The sequence below is a fragment of the Furipterus horrens genome, unplaced genomic scaffold (genome assembly GCF_987537825.1).
Source record: "Furipterus horrens unplaced genomic scaffold, mFurHor1.1.pri manual_scaffold_21, whole genome shotgun sequence".
Lineage (NCBI taxonomy): Eukaryota > Metazoa > Chordata > Mammalia > Chiroptera > Furipteridae > Furipterus > Furipterus horrens.
In genome coordinates, this window is record NW_028327191.1 from 1,605,729 (window position 1) to 1,622,534 (window position 16,806).

The following is a 16,806-nucleotide window of genomic DNA, read 5'->3' on the forward strand; positions in this document are numbered from 1 at the left end:
CGGGGAGCTGGGTGGGAGACACCAGGCCAGTCACGGAGTGCGAAGGACCGCACGGGACTACAGTCAATAACAGTGTGATGACTGCGTATGGTGTCCGGGAGGTACTAGATTTATTAGGGTGACCACTTCTTAGGTTAGGTCTAATCACTGTGTTGTAACACCTGAAATCAATATATTATATGCCAACTATATTTTAATAAAAATTTAGTTTAAAAAGAGAGTCTACTCCCCACTCCTTAAGTCTGGGCTTGGTTGTGTGACTTGCTTTTTTCTCACTGAGAAAACCAGACTGCGCATCTACCAAGCCTGCGTACTCAGCACTCTCCTCTATGGCAGCGAGACGTGGACCACCTACGCAAGGCACGAAAGGAAACTCAACAGCTTCCACATGAGGTGCCTGCGACGTGTCCTGCATGTCGCCTGGCAGGATAAGGTCCCCAACACCGAGGTGCTGAAGCGAGCCAATATGAGCAGTTTGCATGCAGTTCTTAGCGAGAGACGCCTCAGGTGGCTCGGCCATGTCAAAAGAACGGATGCAGGCCGTATCCCCAAAGACCTCCTCTACGGCGAGCTAGCAGAAGGCAAGAGGATGACAGGGCGCCCAAACTGCGGTTCAAAGACATCTGCAAAAAGGACATGACACAATGCTCCATCAATCTCAACACGTGGGAAGTTCAAGCAGACGACCGCCTAGCCTGGAGGCTCGCGGTCAGGCAAGGTACGTCACGTGCAGAGGCTGCGCGCAACGAGGAGGCGGCCCAGAAAAGATCGAGGCGGAAGCAGCGTCAACAGCAGCAACAACGGCCATCTGCCTTCACCTGTAACAAGTGCGGCAGGGATTGTCACTCCCGAATCGGACTGCACAGCCATTCTCGGCGGTGCAGATAGACTCTCAAGAAGCTACGCCATCGTCTCTCGAGACGGACGGCTGCCGACGACGACGACGGTTGTGTGACTTGCTTTGGCCAATGGGGCATTAGCAAACGTGAGGCACGCAGAGGCTTGACAAGCCCTGAGTGCTGGAGTGTACATACGCTCCCTGCGGCCCTTGGACCCCCGGGAATGAGCTCAAGTTAACCTCTGAAGGGGCCACAGGGAAGAGACCAGAGCGTTTCAGCCAGGAGCCTTCATCTGCCAGCAATGTGCCTCGGGTCTGCCTAAATCATCCGCCCCCAGCTGAGCCACGTGAGTGAGCCCACGCAAGACCGGTAGAATCTACAGGCCAATAAATGATTGTGACTTTAAGTCACAGAGGTCCTGGGTTGTTTGTTACACAGCAAAGCTAACTAATACAGGCCCCAAGAGTGCCCTCTACGGAACTCTTGTGGCTCGAAAGGCCTGCTAACCCTCTATACTTGTGCGGATGGAGAAAGAAAGGAACTCTCTCACGGGTCTGGTCCTTGCCCTTTGACCCTCTGACCCTCACACTGACCAAGACTGTTCCCGCAGCAGCCAGAGTCCCACCCCATACACAAGGCCTATGGCCCAATGAGAAGTTCTGGGGCTCCTGAGGATCCTGAAGGGGTTCCCAAAGCAGCGCCACACTCCTAAGTCCATGTGCTTTGCCCTTGGGGCTCTGACCTCTGAGGCCCCCAACTTTGGGTTTGGGTAAAAGCCCGCGTCACTGGGTCATCCTTCCAGTTGCCACAGCCTCAAATTAGAGCTAAGGAGCTTTGTCAGCAGGTTTGGAAATGCCAAGCTTCCCCATGCGAAGCACTTTTGGGGTCTCTTGGATAAAGACTTCAATATTAAACATTGAGATTTTGCCATGATCAAACTTTCGCTGGTCATGAGGAAAGAGCTGTAACTACATTTCAGGGTAGCATTTGAAGGGATTTAGTGATTTTCCATTATTTTTTTTTAAATGTCAAGGGTATATATCTTTGTTCGAGGACTCAGCCTATGGCAAATTTCAGATTTTAAAAGACCCAGCAATGGACTTGTGAAGCCAAGAAAGGGAGCTGAAAATCTACAATTCAAAAATTATAAAACAGCTAAGTTTTCAATTGATTTTAAAAAAATATCATCCCTGGAAAATTTTGTTAGCGTTCCATGCATAACCAACAAGGCCTGGTGTGGAACCACCACAGAAATGAGCGCTTTAAGGGCCTGCTTTCTGAACACAATGATCCAGCTCAGATCAAAGACACTGAAAACCCAAACGAAGGCCCAAGGTTACACTAACACCAGAAGCCACGCCGGGCGTCCCTCCTTCCCTCCCAGCCTCTCTGTCTGTCTCCGCCCCAGCCCTGCCTGGAGAGCATGCCGAAGGTACGGTCTTCAATTTTATGGAGCAATGAGTTCGTTGTAAATATTTATTAGCTACTTAATAAATACAATTAAAATTCTGGCTGAGTTTTGCACGGCTTTTTACTGGAATGAGCTAAGGCCCACTTTCAAGTCTAAGTGGATATCACAGAGTAAAGCGGTGTAGACATTCAAGTACAAATGAGGAGCCGGTGGGCAGCACCCTCCTGCGAGTGGGGAGCCGGGGCGGAGCCACGGAGCCAGGGGGGCGGGTGCCCATGGCCAGGCCTCTGTGTGGGCAGCAGCAGCTCTCCCAGCACAGCGTCAGGAAGCCTGGGCTCCTTTCCCAGGTCGGAAGCAGGCGGGCAGGCACCTGTCCGGGCTGCGCACCCACGCCAGTGCCCTGGGGTTGAGACCCGCCCCAAGAAGACCTCTGGCCAAGGCCCTACAGTCCCCAGACAGCACCGCCGCCCCAGTGCTCGGCGGACGCCTCCCGCAGGCCGCGTGTCCACCTTGTGAAAAGGACCCTCGTGGCAGGTGCCGCTGCTGGGCGTCTACAGGAGTGAAGGCGCCTGTGCAGACATCCACGCGGGTCCATGGCAGCCTTCGCCCTAACAGCGAGAAGCTGGAAACGAGCCGACTCGCCTGCATCTGACCCACGGAGGAACGCGAGGCGGTCTGTGCGCACAGTGGCTGTCACTCGGCATAAAGGAGCCGAGTCCTGACCCACCTGCAACGTGGACGAGCCCCGCCACCGCCACCTCACCTGGCAGAAGCCCGGCACCGCGCCGCATGGCCCCCACGCGAAACGCCCAGAACAAGCACACCCGAGACCAGACGTGGGTTAGTGGCTGCTGGGGCTGGAGGGCGGGAAATGGGGGTGACCGCTGAGGGGTGTGTGGCTTCTTTCTGGGGTAACGGCCTTGCTCTAAACTTGGTTGCGGTGATGGTCGCACGACCTTGTGAATGTACCAACGACCACTGGGCTGCACGCGTCAAAACGGTGGATTTATGGTACGCGGTTCTACTCCGTTTCTGAAAGGACTTCCACCTCCGCCTCCAAAACCAGGCGCCGCCCTTGCTACACGTACCTCATTGGTCCTCGTGGCTTGAGGCGAGCCCCGAGGCCTGCCTGGAGGCGGCACCCAGCCTGGGCCCCATCAGGCCGGACAGGCCCAGAGGCTCCTGCTCCGTCCTCGCCGGGCCACCCCCTTGGACAAGCGGGGGCCTTGGGCGACACTCCGTGGACGTCCTGGGTGGTAAGGCCTTCTTCCGGTTCCTAGGAAGTTCTGGGAAGGCGCCTTCTCCTGCCGCAGGGGCCTCAGCCAGACTCAGACGCTGGCCCAGCACCGCGACATCGCACTTTCGGGCCGTAAGTTAGAGGTGGCTCTTACGGCGGCCTCGTACGCGGGAGACAGACGCGTGGGCCCCACCCACCGGGCCCCACCCACCCAGCGCTGCCCGCCTTCTCGCGCCAGAGCCCAGTCCCACCCAGGGTTCCGGCCTTGCACCTTGCGCCTCCGGGGCGGCTCTGATTGGTTGAGCCGGTGGTTCTCCTAGCCTGTGATTGGCTCAGCACGGCGCATGTGACCGAGCCTAGCCAGTGACGGGTGAGAGGCTGGCTCTGCGGGGGGGAGCGGGGGGGGGGGGGCTCCTTAGAGGATAAAAGGGCAGCAGCCCCACTTCGCTCCCTCTCGGTGCCGATGGGTGGCCGGCAGGTGACACCTGGGGTCTTCGCAGCCACGTCGTAGCCAAACCTGCCGCAGCGGAAGGGTGGAGGTGGCCTTCCAGATGCCCCCGCCGGCGCCCTTCTCCGGGAATGGTCACCTGCTCCCCTTCCCTTCCCGCCAGCGGCGCAGGTGTCCTGACGACCCGGAAAGCGTCCGAGGGGCCAGCGGGCCAGCGTCAGCCTCCCGAGCGGCTCCGGAACTCGGCCGCAGGGCCGCTCTCCCCTGGAAACACTCGCACCCAGGGGACCTTCTCCGTCGGTGGCCGCGCGCCCCGGCGCCGGGGCCGGCTGCGGGGGGACAGCGATGACACCTTCATGTGTGGGGACCGGGCCCCTCCCTCCAGTTTCCCCTTCGCGGACCTTATCCTGCGCCAGTTGGGGAGCGTGTCCGAAGTCACCAGCAGGGTCTGTGCTCCGAGGGCCTCCTGCCCCCTGGGGCTCGCTTGGGGGGACCGCGGCCTTGCCGGCGCTGGCCTGTCCCGGAGGCCGGCGGCTGGGGGCCGGCTCCAGCGCTTTCTCGGTCTCCCCACGGCCTCGCCACGCCTCCTGCCTCCCATGTGCCGCGACTCCGCCACGACGCTGCCGGCGGCGGGAGGGGCCGAGGGCCACTTGCCCCTCTTCTGGAGCGTTCGTTCCTCCTCCGAGTTCTGCTGCGGTTAAGCCGCCTCCCGAGGCCCCTGGGGCAGGAGAGCGAGGGTCTTTGGGCGGCAAACCCGAGACCGTTTGGGGCAAGAAGATAGCAGCGTGCCGGGCCCGCAGGACACGGAGGGCAGCGGGAACCGCAGCGGCCACCGCTGGCTGTGGCGGGAGGGTCAGGAGCGGGTCTGGTCCTCCCCAGGCGGAGGGGGCTGCAGGCAGCGTGCGGGCGGGGCGGCTGCTGGGACCAACGCCACGGGCCTGAGCGGGGCCAGAGCCCCGGCTGGCCGGCCGGCGGAAGGCCGGGATCGCTCCGAGGCGGCTGAGGCCCTGTCGTCCGTGCGATTCGGTGACTGCCTGGGCATGGACGGGGGAGAAGGCGCGGAGGATGTTGGGGCTTCCAGGGGCCGGGCCGGGCCGGGGGCGCCAGGAGAGTGGGTGGGTCTGGGGAGGGCGGGCTGTGATGGGCTTGGCCGTGTGCAGTTTGAGGCCCCCGGAGCCCGTCCTGGGGAGACCCAGGAGCAGTGGGGAGAGGGGCTGCAGGGGCGGTGGAGCTCAGGGAGGGGAGCCAGCGAGGCGAGGACGGGACGGGGAGAGGGAGGGCCCCCGAGGCCCTCCCTCCCCGGGCCGTCCTTTGCAGCAGAAAGCAGCACTGTGGCCAGAGGCCTGCTGAGTCCTCGGGCCCTGAGCGCCCCGCGATTTCCAGGAGCCCGAGCGCCCCAGAGGAAGGAGGAGAGAAGCAGGGGAGCGGAAGTAGGGCCCCGGTGAGGCGCACCGCCAGGACACGCACCGTTACTTTGGGGTGATAAAAATAGTTCGAGCTCACCCTCTCCCCTGAGGGGCTGAAATTCCCCGATTTTCCAGTGGGTTAACTTTAGCAAGAGTAAGACAGCTGGGTGCAGGGCAGTGCGTACGTCTCCTCCGGGGGCCCCGCCGACGCTGGCAGCTGGGTCTCCTCTGCCTCAGCTTCCCCCAGTGTGAACTGCCACGGTCAGAACTGCTTTCTCCCACCACTGCACCTGGGGAGCAGCCCTAGCCCTGGAACTGAAGGCCGCGGTGGGACAATGGGGCCTCGACCACACTGAGCCACGACTTCCTGCTCACTCGTGTCCCGAGTGCACGGTCCTCTGCATCAAGCTTCCAGCGGGGATTTATAAAGATCTAGTAGCTGAGGGCTTAATGAGAGCTCAGCTTACTAAGATCTCATTCCACTTTGAAAAGATTTCGTGAAGTATTCTCTTCAATAATTAAAACTAAATTCCACCTATCAAAATAAATGAAAAGACATGTTTGCCTCTGTGGTGCCCTCAAGTGACTTCCTGGGGCCACCCGCTCTTTTCTGTGTCATCACCAGAGGAGCTGGCCTGTTAAGTCATGAGCTTTCAGAATCCATGTTACTCTGCTCTCAGGCCACCACTGGCCATGGTGATACTGGCCAAGGTAGGGACCTTCCCGATACACTACTGTCCTGAAGAAACAGGCAAAACAATCGTGCTGACGTCAGATGCTGACACCCATGGGCCAATCCCAAAATAAGGGTGGGTACATATTCCAGGAACACACCCTTATCTATACTTAGGATGTGGGATTCAGCCTCGCTGGACGACGGTGAGCTCATCGCCTCCAAAAGCCCCAGTGGGGCGCAGGGCTCAGCTGGCATCTGTCTGCGGGCCACCCCGCCAACCTCTCTGGGCGTGGGCCCTCCGGACGCGGCCCTTCCCGGCCACCATTGCCACTTCGTGACAAAAGGGCACCTGTCCCGTGGGGTGAGGCTGCTGTGACGTCCAACAGGGGGGAAGGCAGGCCAAGCATGCCGGGTCGACACCACGCTCTTTCCGCCAACACGCCGGGGCCCAGGTGCATGTTCCCTCCCGCTCACGCTCATGGCTCTGCACTCTCCTTACAAGAGCCTCCCGGCGTACTCTGCACGGCGCGGGGCGCGGCCCGGTTGCCGCTCAGCCGCATGGACTGGGTCTCGGGCTCCTTGTGGGTCTCACCGACCCTGAGCCCTAGCACCCGGAGCCAGCGGTGCTGCGCTGAGACTCACTGTGGCACGTAAGGGACTGCCAGCCTGGGCCTGCCGGCGCCTCCAGGGCCGCACACTGAGGCCATTCCGCTCCAGAACACAGCGACTCACATGGATGGACACCCACGGCGGAGCCAAATGGCCGAGTGGAGCTGTGCGGATGGGCAGGGGCCGACTGTGGGCCAGAGCTGTGTCTGCCACCAGGGGAGAGCAGCCGAGGGTGAGGCCTGGTCCCTCCTCTGGAAGGGCACCGCTTCAGTGGGGACGCCACTAGCATCCATAGTGCGGCTGATACACGTGTGTACCCGGCGCTCAAGGGGACGGCAGCAGAACAGACTGGGCTGGGGATGCTCAGGGTGCGAGTATGATTAACTAAACTGTCTCAGGAGCGACTATAAAACCACAGGTGGGGCAGGAAAGCCCAGGGGTTGAGAAGTCTTGTCCTTTTTTTTAAGACTTTATTTATTTTTAGAGAGAGGGGAAGGGAATGAGAAAGAGGGAGAGAAACATCAACGTATGGTTGCCTCTCGCGCGCCCTCAACTGGGGACCTGGCCTGCAACCCAGGCCCGTGCCCTGACTGGGGATCAAACCAGTGACCCTTTGGTTTGTAGGCCGGTGCTCAATCCTCTGAGCCGCATCAGCCAAGGCCAACAAGCCTTTTCTGATGTGAGCCATGAGGAGGGCGAGTTCCAGAGAAGGCCCCAAGGCTGTGGAGGGGAAGCTGGAGGTTATTCTAAGGGTAAGGGGGAGCCCCAGTGGGATCCCCTCGGGGTGCTGATATGACCCAGACTGCACTGGGTGCTTGAGAGGCAGACTGAGGCCTGCAGCCTCCCTGCAGGGTGCCCTCAGCCAGCTGGGTGAGCATCCTGCCTCCGCTCCGTCTGACAGGCCACCCCAAGGTGCAGGCTAGACGGTTTCCAGGTCCACTGCGTAGGACTGAACCCACAGAGGTGACCAGCTCCCTCACTCTGCCAGCAATGGTCCTGACACCCCTGATAAACAGCCCGCACCCAGCTTCTTGCTCACCCTCTGCATTCTGGGCACTGGGACGGGGCCGTGACCTCTGAGGCCCAACCTCACCTGGAAAGGGGAATAAAGAGCAGTGCACACCGTGTCCTCACGAGGCGTGAGGCCCAGCCCAGCAGAGCCCCAGGCCCCCGGCTCAGGGAGGGGCATGAGCGGGCTGAGAAGCGCCCAAGGGCTGCGTAACGCTCTCATTGCAGTGGCTTCCCGGTGTATTGTTACTTGCCGAGTGTTGGTATGATTTTTGTTGACTTGCTGATTATTGTTGATTCTGGGCTTGCACAGCCACAAATATTCATGTAGCTCAAACCTCACTCCCTGCTGTTCCCTGGTTAATCCAAGCAAAGCCCAGAATGTTCCGCAGGCCCATTCAGTGCCTGGCTGTCCCCGGATAATGGACAGGGAGAGGGCCCTGCCCCCACCTGCTCTGGGGAAACAAACAGAAGGGAAGATTCACCAGGCAGCCAGTCCGCTGTGCATGGAGATGGCAGCTCCAGCCAGGCCGGTTGTTCAGGAAACAGAAGCTCAGTGACGTGGAAACTGTCCACACAGGCTCCCACCGAGGCTTTGGGGACAGGCACACTGAGGTGGTCCTCCTCCCTGGGATTAGTGCCTGCAGGATGTTGCCAGAGTTGTCACAGTAAATGGTGAAATGCTAAGGAATGTATGCAAAGTAGGTGACACCGGGAGCTGTCCCCCACACACAGGGCCCTCGTGTCTGTCTACACCTGGGTACCGCATGGAGCAGTTGGTGGTGGCATTGGTGGCAGCAGGGGGACACATGTGGCTGGCTCATGCACAGAACCCTTTTTATGGCACTGATTTTGGAGTTAGGAATTGTCACCAGGGCAGCCCCTACAAGTGGCCCAGACACTCAGCTCTGGGGAGAAATCATTGACTCAGGGAGCTGGGAAACCCAGGGCCCGTTTCTGCTGCGGAGAATTCTGCAGAAAATTTCAGATTCTCCTCCGGGCCTTGCAGGGACACATGACAGCCCCAGGTGGTCCTGATGCCGCCAAGGAAGGGAGGTCTCTGGGTCCAAGAGGCTGGCCCACGATGTTTACAGGAACCTTGGAGCTGAAGGTTCTAAAAATAGCTGGGGCCTTGCCCCCTGACCCCATTGCCCCTGGCCACCCAGCAGGTGGGGAGACAGGAATAGGCCAGCAGACCCCAGCACAAGGGGCTCCACCCCATAGGGGGATGAGCTGCAGGGGGTGAGGAAGGGTTGGACCTGGCCACCCGCTGGGACCCCCTCCCTCTGGGGGGCTGGAGGCAGGCCCAGTACAACGTGAGGCAGGCCCTGCCAGCTGGAGAGCAAACCAGTCCCCGCAGTGCCTGGGCCTCTGAGCCGAGCGGGGGTCCCGGTCTCCGCCCTGCACTCCGGGCACCAGGACGGGGGCTGGGGCGGGCCTCAGGGGGGTCCGACAGAGGACCTGGGCCCCTGCGGTCGGTATTTCCAGGGCAGGGGCGGGGGCGGGGAAGGTGGGCGTGGACCAGGCCTAGCGAAGGGGTGAGTGTGGGTGTGAGCATTTGGAAGGGACATGTCCTGCAGGCTAAAAAGGTCTGGGCACCAAGATACAGCAGCCGGGGCGCCAGACGTCTGGAGCAGAGGGCTGGGCCGCACTCTTCAACACCGAGCTCATGTGTTCAAAATATCACAGCCTGTGAGGACCCGCGGTGCGGCCAGAAGCAGAGGGTTTTGCAGTCAGCCCCTTCCTATCAGCCGGGGGTTCACGGGCTCCCGAGCACAGCTCCGAGGACCACCGTGCCCGCACCTGGGACTGTGCGCAGGCAGGCGCTGGCCGTGGCAGAGCAGGTGTGGATTTGCGGGGGAGAACCCTACGTGCCCCCCGAGAAGCTGATGCGTTGAAGGGCTGACGTGGGGTTAGGGCCCGGCCCTATCCCCAAGGCTGCTGCTTCCTCTCCAGTGTCAAACCTGCACACACACTGGGCACACAGCCTGGCCGGCCGGGAGCTCCTCGCACCCAAAAGCCCACGGGCGGCAGTCCCGACACTCGGCCAGCAGATGCACACTCCCTGGGTGCCAGAGCCTGGCTAGGTGTGGGGACAGACACGGATGGACAACAGAAGGCAGGGAGAGGCGCACCCCCCGCACTGGGACCCCCTGCCCTGCTCCCCTCGCTCTGGCACCCTGACAGCCGGGCACAGCCAGTGCCAGCGGGCACACTGTGTTCAGGGCGACTTGCCCCCACAGTCACACCGGGCTCTCTGCCCGGGGACTGCCGCACCGCCACGCACCGCACAGGTTGCCGCCCTGACCGAGACCTTCTGAGAGGACCCTGGCCGCCCCGCCCTCAGCCCCGCGCACAGGCTTTGCTGCGGTCCTGAGCACCTGCTGGGGGCAAAGGGCGGAGGAACGGTCAGGGGCCCCTTCTTCCAGGGACCCCGTGGCTCCAGACCTTTGTCACCGTTCACCTGACACCCCCTTGCCCAGGGCACGAAGCTGTGGCTGTAGGAAGAGGCCAACAGCCAGGACCTGCCGTGCATGCCCAGCCAGCTTCCTGGGACCCCTGCATGCTCCCTCTGCCGTGCTGAGGTTTGTCCCTGGCTACCCCAGCGGCCAGAGGCCACGGGCAGGAGGGGCCGGCCCCGGACGGTCTCTGGGGCTTCTGCCACCTCAGAACCTTCCGAAGAGCCAGTCACCCATCCTCTGGACACCTGTTAGCAGGACGCTCCCAAGGCAGGCCGCACCCCGAGCTCTCCTCTCTGCGCTTGCCCACTTCCCAGGAGAGATCCAGGGGAAGAGCCCAAGGCAGCCCCTGGTGCTGCCCACCCCCGACGGCAGCCCCCACCTGCCAGGCCAGGACCCACTCCCAACACAGGCCACAAACGCAGAGGACACAAGGGTCCTTGGGGATACGCCCAGCAGTGGTCTGCTGGGAGGGGCACGGGGCAGGAGGGCAGCTGGGGTGTCACCAGCGGTCCTTTTCACCATCCGGACTGGCCACCACAGCTGGTGTCCCCGGAAGCAGACTGAGAACCAGGGCATCCCCTGGGCCAAGCTGGGGGGTGCACCCCTGAATCCCTCAAAATGACTTTTGGGGAGTTTGCACCCCAGCTGCCAGGAGGTCCTGGACACAGTGGCAGCCCAGAAGCCACTGGGCTCCTCTCCCCACTCCCCGGCATGCACATGGGCCCTTGATACCTCCAGTTGCTTCTGAAAATTTCTGCACCACAGCATCTCCATGGGCTTGCCCCAGCCAGGCAGTCCCCAGGGGGTGGCCTTACCTCCCCTCCCCTGGGACACACCTGAGAGCCAGCCCTGGGAATGGCGTGGGCACAGGCATCTCCTGCCAACACCACGCTTGGCAGAGGGGCCCCAACCTGCCCCACTGCTGCCAGAGCCATTCCCACCCAGACAGTCATGTGAGCTGAAGCTCGTCACTAACCATGAGATGGAAATTAAAACCACAAAGAGATAGTACCTCACGCCTGTCAGAATGGCCGCCATCAATAAATCCGCAGACAAGTGCTGGCGAGGATGCAGAGAAAGGGGAACCCTGTGCGCTGTTGGTGGGAATGCAGACTGGGGCAGTCGCTGTGGGAAACAGCATGGAATTGCCTCAAAAAACTAAAAATGGAGCTGCCTTTTGACCCCGCAATTCCACTTCTGGGTATTTATCCGAAGAAATCCAAAACACTAATTGAAAAAGATACACGCACCCCTACGTTCATTAAAGCGTTACTGACTCCCCTGGCTGCTGCGGCTCAGTGGATGGAGCGTCGTCGGCCTGCGAGCCAAGTGTCACCGGTTCGATTCCCAGTCAGGGCACAGGCCTGGGCTGCACGTCAGGTCCCCAGCTGGGGGCGCGAGTGAGAGGCACCCACACACTGATGCTTCTCTCCCTCTCTTTCTCCTTTCCCCTCTCTCTAAAAATAAACAAATTTTTTTTAAAGCGTTGACAATAGCCAAGCTCTGGATGCAGCCCGAGGGGAAAGAGCAGCTGTGGCACCGAAGTGACAGGGAACATTGCTCTGTTACTCGGCCATAAAAGACGAAATCTCACCCTTTGTGACAGGGTGGGCGGGCCTAGAGGGTACTGTGCTCAGTGAAGTGTAGAAACAGACTCATAGCTCTGGCTGCTGTGGCCTGCAGACCGCAAGCTGCGGGTTCGATTCCCAGTCAGGGCACAGGCCTGGGCTGGGGGCCAGGTCTCCAGCTGGGGGCACATGAGAGGCAACCAATCACCGTTTCTCTCTCTTTCTCACCCTGGCTGGTGGCTCAGTTCGTTAGTTGGGGCATTTTGGGTTCAATCCCCAGTCAGGGCACACACCTAGGTTGCAGGCTTGGTCCCCAGTTGGGGCCCACATGGGAGGCAACCAATCGATCTTTCTCTAAGATCAATGAACATATCCTCAGGGGAGGACTGAAGTGCGGGCTGCTGGGGGCAGGGGGCTGGGGGCTGAGTGAAAAGGCAGAGACTGAGAAGTACAGGTTGGCAGCCACGCAAGTCACAGTCACAGGGACGTCAAGCACAGCACAGGGGACATGTACAGTCAATAGCGTTGTAACTACTATGGATGGTGTCAGGTGGGTGCTGGAAATACCGGAGGGGTCGCTTTGTAAACCACGATGCTGTGCACCCGAAACTCATAAAAAACAATACTGAATGCCAAAAAAAAAAAAAAAAAAAATCCCAAAAGAACAAAAGCACCAACGCCTCTCTGCTGCCACCGAGAGTGGTCCGTCTTCGGACTGCACCTTGGAGACACAGCTCGTCTCTGACCCACACGCTCTCCACTGGCACGGCCGCCCGTTGCTGCCCGCGGGCCAGAGGCGCCAGCCAGTCACCCTTTCCCGCGACTGTCCTCAGCACTTCTGAGAGTGATGGTCTGCTCCGGGTGCGTTTTCTGTTTTTGTTTATAGAGAAGTCCTTTTGCCTCCGTGTTGAAGGTTTTGCTGGCCAGCGCTCTCGTTCCGCGTTTTCAGCTGCAGCCCTTCGGGTGGGGCCGTGTTCCACCTCCCCCCCTCCCCCAAATCGCGCCACACCCCCCTCCCAGCCAGTTCCTCTCACTGCTTCCTGGGCCTCTGGTTCTCGCCCGCTCCCAGCGGCTGGGCTGCTCCGTTGTTTTTACCCTGCGTAGGTTCCCCGGCATGCTCGGACCTGTAATTAGTACACCAGATTTTCATCTTTAAGATATGATTTCAGCCCGATGTCAAGTCCTCAACATCTAGGCCCTCTCTGCTTGGTTGGTCTTGGTTTCCCACAGAATCTCCTTTCCCTCTGCCGGAGGCCGGGCCGAGACCGCATGCAATGTGGCACAAGAGGGGACCTGTACGCCCCTGCACACAGGCGTCCTTTCCCCCACCTGCAGGAGGCAGGGATGAGGTTGGGGGGGCTCACCCGTGCTCTCCACGTGCCCTTGGTTTGGGGGCCCATGACTTGTCTCCTGCCGCTCCCCACGTCCCCAGTTCCCTCCATGCCTGGCCGCCCAGCTGCCGCAGCGGCCCCTCCTCGGCCCGTCCTCCCCTCCCCGCGAGCTGCGCACCCTCTCCTTCCATCCGCCTCCTGGCAGGAAATCCCAGGGCTCTGGTCTCAACACTTACCCCTCGTGTCTACAGCACAGGTCACATGGAGGTCAGGCCCCTTCTCAGAGGCACCCCCCAGCTCCCTCTCCCAGGCCAGGGACGCTGACACCGCGCGGGCACACAGAGGGACTCCGCGGGCCGGCGATGGGATGCTGTCCAGGGCGCCAGGTTTCACAGGGGTCACGGAACCAAACCTGCACCCCCGCTGGAAAAGGGGAGGATGCAGAGCCGGGCTGGAGCCGAGAGGCCTGGGACTCGAGCTGTGTCTGCCCTCGGCTGCCCGGGGCGACGAAGGCGGCGGGCCGACCCGGCCACCAGCACCCAGGTCTCAGGGCTGAAAGGAGGAAGCAGCACCCACGGGCACACGGTCCTCCCCCGAAGCAGGGTGTGAGCTCTGTCATCACAGACTCGACCAGCTCAAGCGCATCCACGTGGTCCCCTCCAGAAGAGGACCGTGGACGAACAGGAGTACCGATCGGGTAGCGCTGAAGGCGGCTGCTGTCACACGAACGGGGTCCCTGACTGGGCGTCCCAGCACAGCGTAGCTCTGGGGAACTGCAGCCCCCGGAGCTCGGGCCAGCAGGGGCCGCCACACCTGCCCTGCGCGAGGCGGCCGGTGCGCTGACAGACAGCAGCGCGGAAGATCGTTTTGTTTCATATTTTATTACATCAATGGCTTGAAAATTTTTATTTAACTTCAGCAAATATTGGAAATAGAAAAATGAATTCTGCAGAATTTCACAAATTTTCCAATCTCCACTAACAAATGTTATTATCCAATGGTTAAGCAATTATAATGCTATGAACATTCACCATAATGAATGTACGGAAGTAGAAAACAGGCAAAAAAGACATTAAAATATTACTTACACGGCATATTACAACATCTTTTCTTTAAAGTCCCAACGTGGATTTTATCACTTCAAAAGATATACAGCATTTCCATTATATTTGCAAACTTAACCTTATACATCTTTTAAAATCTTGAAAAATTTTAAGCAATCTAAAAAGCACTTAGCAAAGTTGGTAAGTCTACATAATGGAACACGACCCACTCCAGGATAAACGTCCGTTTCCGCAGGCGACTGTAAACACTCATTATCATACAACATGCATAGACTAGACGGACCTTCCTCCTCTGAACTGTCCCGTCCCTGCGCCTGTGCGTCACTCGGTCAGGACGAGCTGCAGAGCCCCCGGGGGTGGCGAGGGGGCTGCGTCCGAGCATTGCACGTCCCTCACATGAGCCAGCCTCCTCGAGTCCACGGAGGCCAAGTCCCACTTGGTACTGAAAGCCTGGGCCCTGGGCCAGAGGGAACGAGGCTCCCGGCGAGGCGCGCCCGCCCCTGCTGTGCTCACGTGAGCAGGGTCCCGTTAGTGTAATGCACTGCTTGGCTTGTTTTTGGTGTGCAGTTATACCAATAGTACATCTGATATTCAGAAAGACAAAAATAGGGGTAGCTGAAATTTAAAGTGACAATGAGCACACTTAGAACGGTGTGTGATACTTGAGGAAACTTTATATACACAGAAAACAACTGCTTAATGAGTCCACCGTAGTCAAGTTGTAGAACTGGTTTTCATATTCATTTTTTGATTAGAGGTTTGTGACCATCAAAGGCCTTTTAGGTTAAAAACTATCAAAACCATCTTAGGGAGCTGGTGTCTGGGTCACGCCACACACCGTGGCAGTGGCGGTGCTACGCTGCCCTGCGGCCCCGGACGCTGCCCAGCCCCGCGCAGTGCAGGCAGGGCGGCCGCCTGGCCGGCTGAGCCACACGGCAGAGCTGATCACTGTGTTTCAAACCAGCCAACACGATATTCAAGTAACAAGGTATTTCAATGGAGAAGTGAAAAAAAATTTACCTAACACTTTACACAGCTACATAAAATTAAATAAAACAAACTTTTAATGCATATGCAATACAATTTATATCTTTTAGGACTTCTAAACTAAAACTATCGTTTGTTTCAATGGTACTATACTTTGCACAATAACTTATACTTAGGAGAAATTTTCCACAAAAATATATATATAAAATTATGACATTCACATTGATAATTTTTAAGAAGAAAAAGCTTAGGTGAACATTGCATCCGCAGCAGCTGTCACTGTGGACCCTGACACATCCAGACACGACCTGCTGATGCACCCAAGTCTTGATATGTTTAAAAGGGTCTTCCCATAAATAAGACCAGATCACCCCGCTTTTAAAGCAAAGTGAGCTCTTGCATTTACAACGTCACTGCAAAGACAGTGTGACGAACAGGGGAAAACACGGTGCTATTTTATGCGTGAGACCACAGCGAAAGCAGTCAGGCGCAGACGACTCCCCTCCTCCTGGCAAATGGAAACGACACGGCCCTTTTCCTCGGAGAGAAGCCCAGACGCAGCCGCTGTGAGGGCAGGAGGCCAGCACGGTGACTCTCCAGGACCGAAGGGCACTCGGCGCCAGGAAGCAGTGCGGGCTGGCGCGGCGCAGACCGGCGGGCGCAGCAACAAGCCCACCGCTGCGAGGGGACCAGCACAGGCCCCCGGCGCCATGGGAGGGATCCGCTCCTAGGAGGACAGCGGGGCGGGAAGAGGGGGACAGGCCTGCAGGCAGAGAGCAGCCCCACAAGAAACTGCCTGCTGCCTCTGAGAGGAAGGACGTCGTGAGGGGAAGGAAAAGCTACCGCCTCTGGTCTGGCCTGGGGTCCCCTGAAAGCGAGTGCAAAACGCAGGCCTTTCCCACCCCGCGCGTCCCACCACTGCCACCACCCCACAGGCTGACAATGCCAAGGGACACGCACCCTCGGGGGCTGCGCGTGCTCTTCTGCTCCCCTGTCCAGGCAGGGACAGTGCGCTGTGACTGTCCTCTGCCCCTCACCAGCTCTAACCTGCCTCACGGACACCTGAGCGCAGGGACAAGATGGTGAACGTGGGGCACGTCCTGTTCTACCGCCCCTTCTGAATGACCTGTCAGATCTCTAAAAAACATGTCCAATTTTAAAAAATCTATGATTCTAGCTGACCCTCTTTCCTAAAGAGAAAGTCAGCTGACTTAGGGGGACAAAAAAAAGGCAAGGTGCTTAAAAGTTAAAACACATCAAATTTTAATTGCATATTTTAAATTCTGAAGAATTCTGTTTATGCCGCCTTAAAGCCTCTGCGCTCGTTTCTTTTTGGTAGTGAAAGCCAGGAAATATTTAAATGATGCAGAAACACCACCACAAAGCCCCTCCGGCCTGCGCAGTGCAGGCCGTGCCGACCGCGGACAGGCAGGGGGCGGTGGCCAACACCCCCCGCCCCATGGCAGGTCTGCGCCCGCGGAGAGAAGTGATTCTGGAAGTCCTGGGACATGGGTTAGACGTGTTCACATGTTCCCAGTCCAACCAAAAGGCAGCACATCTTACGCTCACTAGAACCAGCCCAGTGCTCACTTCTCTGGCTCGTACTACACTGTGAGAAGAGAGGGTTGTGTTTGTGGTCACATCAGCAGGAAGGACCAAAGGGTACGTAGAGTGACGTGTGAAAGGCCAGGCATGCCACGAGGACGGGGAGCAGACGTGTACTTTCGTAAAGCCCTCCCCAGCCAGCCTACGACCCTCTG